Source organism: Taeniopygia guttata, chromosome 3 (assembly GCF_048771995.1).
Source record: "Taeniopygia guttata chromosome 3, bTaeGut7.mat, whole genome shotgun sequence".
NCBI lineage: Eukaryota > Metazoa > Chordata > Aves > Passeriformes > Estrildidae > Taeniopygia > Taeniopygia guttata.
Genome location: NC_133027.1, coordinates 41805484 through 41812045, shown reverse-complemented (window position 1 = coordinate 41812045; position 6562 = coordinate 41805484). Strand labels below are relative to the sequence as shown.

The 6562-nt window shown below is 45.0% G+C and overlaps 1 protein-coding gene across 2 annotated transcripts in view; it reads left to right on the top strand.

Annotated features, from left to right (window-relative positions):
• The first annotated feature begins 1811 nt into the window (after positions 1 to 1811).
• The window catches only part of FBXL4 (F-box and leucine rich repeat protein 4), a 71430-nt gene continuing 66679 nt past the window's right edge, over positions 1812 to 6562 (top strand). Inside the window, exon 1 of one of the 2 annotated variants that reach the window (XM_030267631.4) lies at positions 1812 to 1919. The gene's annotated coding sequence lies outside the window, so the exon portion shown is untranslated. Of the gene's footprint in view, positions 1920 to 1951; positions 2291 to 6562 lie in introns of those variants that run through there. The other variant, XM_030267632.4, reaches the window with a different exon arrangement.

Genomic DNA, 6562 nt, shown 5'->3' with positions numbered 1-6562 from the left:
AGGTGAGGATGAATGATGTCAAAAGGCACTCTACATTGCTATCACTGAAACATGAAGAGTCTAGCTTCCTCTTCCATGGAAGAAGTGCCTTAAAGTTTGGGGCTTAAACTGTTATTTTAAAAGAGTACAGTGACGTCTGAGGTACATAAAACATTTGTGCATATATGCGCATTTCTGTATGTGTGCACACAGGCAAATGCAGGTGTATGAATCACCTATAAGCTGGTCATACTGGCAAGTCTCTTGTGGAAATCAGAGTTGTGTGGTGGCTTGTCTGCCACTGCAGTTACCAACCAAAATTTATTCTATACTAAACTTATAGATTTTTGTATTTGAAATTTATTATAAATGCATAGAATTTATATTAAAGCATTATAGAAAAAGCACCTTACATAGCAATTATTTGCACATTTTCTGGATTTTTAGAATTATATTTGACCACCTAGTACAAGTCAGCAACTCTATTTTCTACTGCAACTGAACAATCCCAGGTACCATCTAACATGGAGCCTTGCTGGAGACCTGAGGAGACGAGATGGAGTAACAGCAATTTTAGTGATTATGGAAGAAGCTCTGACTGGAAGGGGTGGTTGGAAGAGAAAGCACTCATGCACCAAATTAAATTATATGACACTTCCTTTGCAATACACAGGTAGCGCCCCAAGAAGCACTACAGTGTGCTGGAGTTAAGATCAATTAAAAACAGGGCTGCCCTTATGACATGCTAGGAACTCAAACATGACATTGAAAACATAATGCAACTGGCCGGGGGCCAGGGCAAGACACACTGCCTGGTAAAAAGCTCTGTGAGAAAGTGGGGCTCATCATGAGTGGGTGGGCTCATGGCACCCACTTACCATGGTCTTCATGAGTGCAGAGGTAACAGGACACAAAGCAGAGTGGGCCTGAGTCGCAAACCACAACACTGCAATAATTCAATACCTTGGAGGGAAGAGATGCCCTCCAGAGGGACCCTGACACACTTGAGACGTGGGCTGGTGTGAACCTCATGAAGTTCAACACAGCAAAGTATGAGGTCCTGCACCCAGATTGTGGCAATCCCGGGCACACCTACATGTTGGGCAGAGAAGGGATTGAGAGCCACACTGTGGAGAAAGACTTAGGTCTGATGGCTGATGAAAAATTCAACACGAGCCAGCAGTGTGCACTCACAGTCCAGAAAAATCAGTGGAGTCCTGGGCTGCATCAAAAGCAGTGTGGCCAGCAGGGTTAGGGAGGTGATTTTCCCCCTCTGCTCTGTTAGATCCCACCTGTAGTACTGTGTATAGTTATGGTGTGCCCAGCATAAGGAGGACATGAAGGTTTTGAAGCAAGTCCAGACTAGAGCATGCCCCCTAACAATGCTGAGCAAGTTGGGGCTGTTCAGCCTAGAGAAGAGATGGCTTCATGGAGACCTCATGGCAACCTTCGCCTATCTGATGGGGCCGACAGGGAAGCTGGAGTGACTCTGCATGTGTCCTTGTTGTGACATGACACGGAGTAATGGGTACAAACTGAAAGAGGCGAAATTTATGTTAGACATCAGGAAGAAATTCTTAACTGTGAGGACAGTGAGACACTGGAACAGGTTGCCCAGAGAAGCTGTGGATGCCCCATCCCTGACATTGTTCAACGCCAGGCTGGATGAAGCTTTGGTCTACTGCCGGGGGTCCCTACCCATAGCAGTGGGACTGGGGCTCGATTCCTAACCCTCGTAATCCCAGGATTCTCCTACCCCTCAGAAACCCGCGGGGACGCGCGGGCCCGCCCCACGCCGGGCTCGGGCAGGCGCAGCCCGCGGCCCCGCCCCCGCCGCTTTCCCCGTTCCCGCCCCCGCCGCCCTCCGTGCGCGGCGCTTCCGGCGGCGCCCGGCGCGGCGGCGGCTCCGGCGGCCCGGGCAGCTCCGCCCTCCGGACGGGGTAGGGTGGCGGCGGCGGCGCTGCCGGGGGGCGCGGGGGGGCCGCGGGGCCGGGCCTGCAGCAGCCCCGGTGCGGGGCCGGCCCTGCGCGGCGGGAGCGGGCGGCCGCGGGTGTGCGCTCCCCGTCCGCCCACCCAGGGCACGCTGGCGGGGCCGGGCCTGGCCGGGCCGGTGCCGCTGTCGGGGAGGGGCGCGGAAGGCAGCGGCGGCACTGGGCTGTCCCGCTAGCGTCTGCCCGCCGCTGTGCCTAGGCCTCGGCGGGAGCTGCGTCCCGGGGAAGGGAGCTGTCCCTCTGGAGAAGGGAGCTGCTCCCTCGGGGAAGGGAGCTGCCCCTGCCGGTGGGGAGCGCCGTCGCCGAAGGAGTAGGAAGGGGTAGGGGTGGGATGGAGCAGGGAGGAGGGGAGGAACAGTGCTGGGACCAGACAAAGCGGGCAGGGCTGGACACGGGTTGTGCTCCTCTCCCCTGCGGGTCCTCCGCCGCTGCCCGGTCCCTGCGGTGTTCCGCACTTACACGGCTTCACCCAGTTGCCCGATCACAGCACTACAGAAAGTAGGATAGGAGCTGAACTAGCGATGCTATTTTATTTTATTTTTTAGGTGTGTACTTTAGGGTGCTTCACTTCTTGTGGATTGTTATTTGCTACCAGTGCAGGCTGACAAATGGACATCAATTGGATGTGAATGGACATGATTAGGACAAGGGAACACAGTCTTAAGCTGTGAAAGGGGAGATTTAGGTTTGCCATGAGGAAGAATTTCTTCACAGAAGGGGTGACTAGACACTGGAATGGGCTGCCCAGGGAGGTGATGCAGTTACTGTCCTTGGAGGTGTTTAAGCAGACATGGCACTTAGTGCCGTGGTCTAGGTGACATGGTGCTTTTAGGTCATAGGTTGAACTTGATGATCTCAGAGACCTTTTCCAACCCAGTTGATTCAGTAATTCTGTGACAGTGGGAGATGCCAACTACATCCGTGCAGTGAGGCAGCAGCTGACCAGCAAGTAAATGCTATACAGAGTATACCTGCATGGAGAGGCAGTATGATAGCTCAAGAGAAAAGTGAAAAGACAAGTAAAACAAATGCGCACAAATTCCTTTTTAAAAGTACTGTGGGGAATTTTAATTTTTTTTTTTAATTACATTAAGGGAAGAGTTTCACCACAGGTGGAAGGTTAGTTGGTCAGAATGAAGTGGTATAATGCTCATAACTTTAGGCTGTTAGTAGAAGGGGCTACCTGATGATTTACTCATGTTGAGGAGCAGTTTCTGTTATCTGGGAAAGTCATCTCCTTAGGACAGGGAGATGTACCTATGTACAAAGATGTACTTTGAATGTGGAATAGGTACCAAAGAACTTTTGTCTCCATTGTATCTCAGTGCTAAACCACATGATGAGTCTGGTCCTAGCAGGAATGCAGTCAGTGAAGTAATCTGAAATTCTTGGATTTTGCATGTTTTGGTACTTGTGTAGGCAACATAAGATTGTAGATAGATAAAATTGCCATATATTCCAATTTTTTTCCAACAGTAAAATTATTAGTTAGAAGTGTGTGTGAAAAGGCTTTAGTGCCAGAATATATTATGGGAAGAAACACAGCAAATGGGGCCTGAGTTTAAAGTATACTGTAATAGCTTATTAATTTTTAATTAATAATAGCTTCTAGTTTCGACAAGTTGAGTGTAGATGTTGGTACAATCTAGGTAATTAACAGCAAGAGATGCTAACCTGTGGTAAAAGTACTCTGTTTTGTAATGCAAGGATCCAGTATTCCCTCTGTGCATTAGTGTACAAAGATAATTAAGAGATTTCCCATTTACTGTCTTTTATCTAAGGGACACATATTAAATTGCATTAATCTATCTTCAGAGATCATACGAGCCCTTGTTTTTGTCATTTATACATTCTTTGTAATTTGTCAATGTTGCTGTTTCTTTTATAGTCAAATGAAGGAAAACTGCTCACTGCTCCCAAATGTGAGATTAGCAAAGCTGGTGTAAACAGGAATTATTACTTCATTATTATACAGAATTATTACTTCTGTCTTTAAAAATCAAACCTTGTGTGTGCATGACTAGCATGTACAACATTTGCTTCTCTTAAAATAGTACAAACCCTTGCCTATCATGTGCTTTTCCAGGGATGGCTCAGGGATAAAATGTGCCATATTTTTTTTTTTTTCCTAAATCTAGTATCTGTTACTTGTTCTGTTTTCACAGACATCTTCATTTTACAGCCCTTTGAAATCTCAAGTATTTTTCTGTGTACTTCCCACCTTTTCTCAGCAGTCTGGTTGGTGAATAGTCCTGTTTCTGCTTGTATGGGATAAAATTATGGGTACTGAGGAGTTGCATTTGCCAAACAAACTAACTGAAATGAATAGGTAGAATCATAGAAGATCCTGAGTTGGAAGGGACCCATCAGGATCATTGAGTCCAACTTCTGGCCCTGCATAGGACATTCCAACTCTTTGTGCCTGAGAACACTGTCCAAATGCTTCTTCAGCATCAGGACAGGACCTGTTGCCACTTCTCTGGAGAGCCTGCTCCAGTGCCCAGCCATCCTCTGGGTGAAAAACATTCTCCTCGTACCCAGCCTAAACCTGCCCTGACTCAGCTTCGTGTTGTTTTTTCAAGTACAGGAATCATTAGTTGGATAGGTTGCTTCAAAGCTGGAAAAACAGATTTGTATACAAAACTCTCTGTAAAAAGAGGCAGAATAGATTGAAGAGATCTGATGCTTTTGAATGCTTTAACTTAATTAGTGCATTTTCTCATGAAATCTGTACAGGAGATGTAAGATGTTTTACTTTGTCAATGTTTTCTGTGCTTGGAAGAAGGAAACAGTGAATTAGTCTTAGAAGCCTTTCTGTATGTATAGCATGAAGAAAAGGGTTAGAAAAAGAGAGTTTGCCCATGTAATTGAAATAGTTATAAATTAAATAATGGTCTGGGTAGGAGGTATTGTAAATAATGTGATGGACTCTAATGTATTTTGAAAGGAAATATCTCTTTAAAAAGTTTTGTTCCAGGTCTAGTCCAAAGTGGTTTTCTGGAGTGCTGTCTTGTAAAAGTAGAGGTAAGGTTTTGGTAGTCCTTTGAGCTAGTCTCACTTGGGGCCTGTGCAGTCTTGCTCCTTCCTCAAGCCGGCACTCACACAAGATGATCTGGGGAGAAGAACTGACTGAAAACTGGTTCTGGTATTTCATAGAACTATTTCAGTTCATTTAATGATACTGACAGGAAAAAAAATGATAGAAACAAAAGATGTAGAAGGCTGCTGCTTGGGAAGAGGATAAAAAGACACTTATAAGAAACCTTTATTAGGCTTTAGTTTAGCATAATTATGCCTGTACAAAAAAAAAATTAATCATATACAACAGGCCAAATACCCAGCCATAGTTACATGGGCCTAAGTGGATCTCTTTAAAATAATCAAGCAATTTGAGGGAAGGGGGATCTTTGCATGTACTTGAGCTCCAGGGCTGTTTATCTTGATATTTTGCACAGACCTGAGTCTGCATTTTTATCTTTTTTGCAAAGTTAAATCCTGTTAATTAGAAATCAGTTTGACTTCTTGTCGTTCCTGAAAAAAATCTCTTTGTATCATCTGGCCCTACTGATCTGTATTTAATGTAATTCTTTCACTAGCTTATTATCCTTTAACCTCTGAAGCAATTTTTCCTTCGTCTTTTTAACTCCACACAATTCTTAATGATTCTTTTAAAATGCCAGAGGAAGAATTCCTATTTGTATTGTAGTCCTAATGATTATTTAATCCTTCTTTATAGTAGTTTTGTCTTACTTGTTATAAGCTACTATATCTGATACTGTTTTTAACTCTTTAAAACTAATTTGCCTCCACTTCTGTTGTTTAGACTAATAAGTTTACATGAAAGCTTTCTGTTCCTACTTACTTACTTTTGACCCTGTTGTCGGAATCTGTGGGTATTGATGATTCTGAGATTGTATAAAGTCTCTGTCTTTCTGCCCCGTTGCCAAAGAAGAAGCCATAATTTGTCTGTGCTGTTTTCAAGGTTGTTTATTCTTGCTTATCTCTAATATGTTCTGCTGCCCTGCCACAGGTCTGTCCTGCAGGGCAGCGTGCGGGGCTCTGCCCCCAGTGGGATGTTACAAACATTATATACCAGAAATTACGTGTGCTATATTTACAATAATGTGCCAATATCTATCACCTACGTTGAACAGCGTGTCTCCAGCCTAAACCAATAGAAAAATGCCAACACTACAGTGAAACATGGAGGGCATGAAGAAGGAGGAAAAGGACAAGACACACCCAATTTCCTCCATCTTGTCCCCTCTGAACCCCTAATCTAGAAACCTAAAATTTTACTTTTGCACCCGTGCCACACCTAATTATTACTCATATCAAACACTCAGAGCTTGTAATTCATCCTGTAAGATTGAAAACTCTTTTCCATGGACAGAGATCAGACAGTGTCTCTCGGGGCTCTGTACAGGGGGGTTCCCGACCCCCTGCCAGGGTCCCAGGCCTTCCAGGGCAGCCAGAGGGAAGCCCTGGATTCCCACAGACCAATGCCAGCCAAAACTGACAAAGTTGTGTCACTGTCAAGGATTTAAAATTTTTACAGGTTTTATGAAATTACCAAGTTGCTAGAGGGAGAA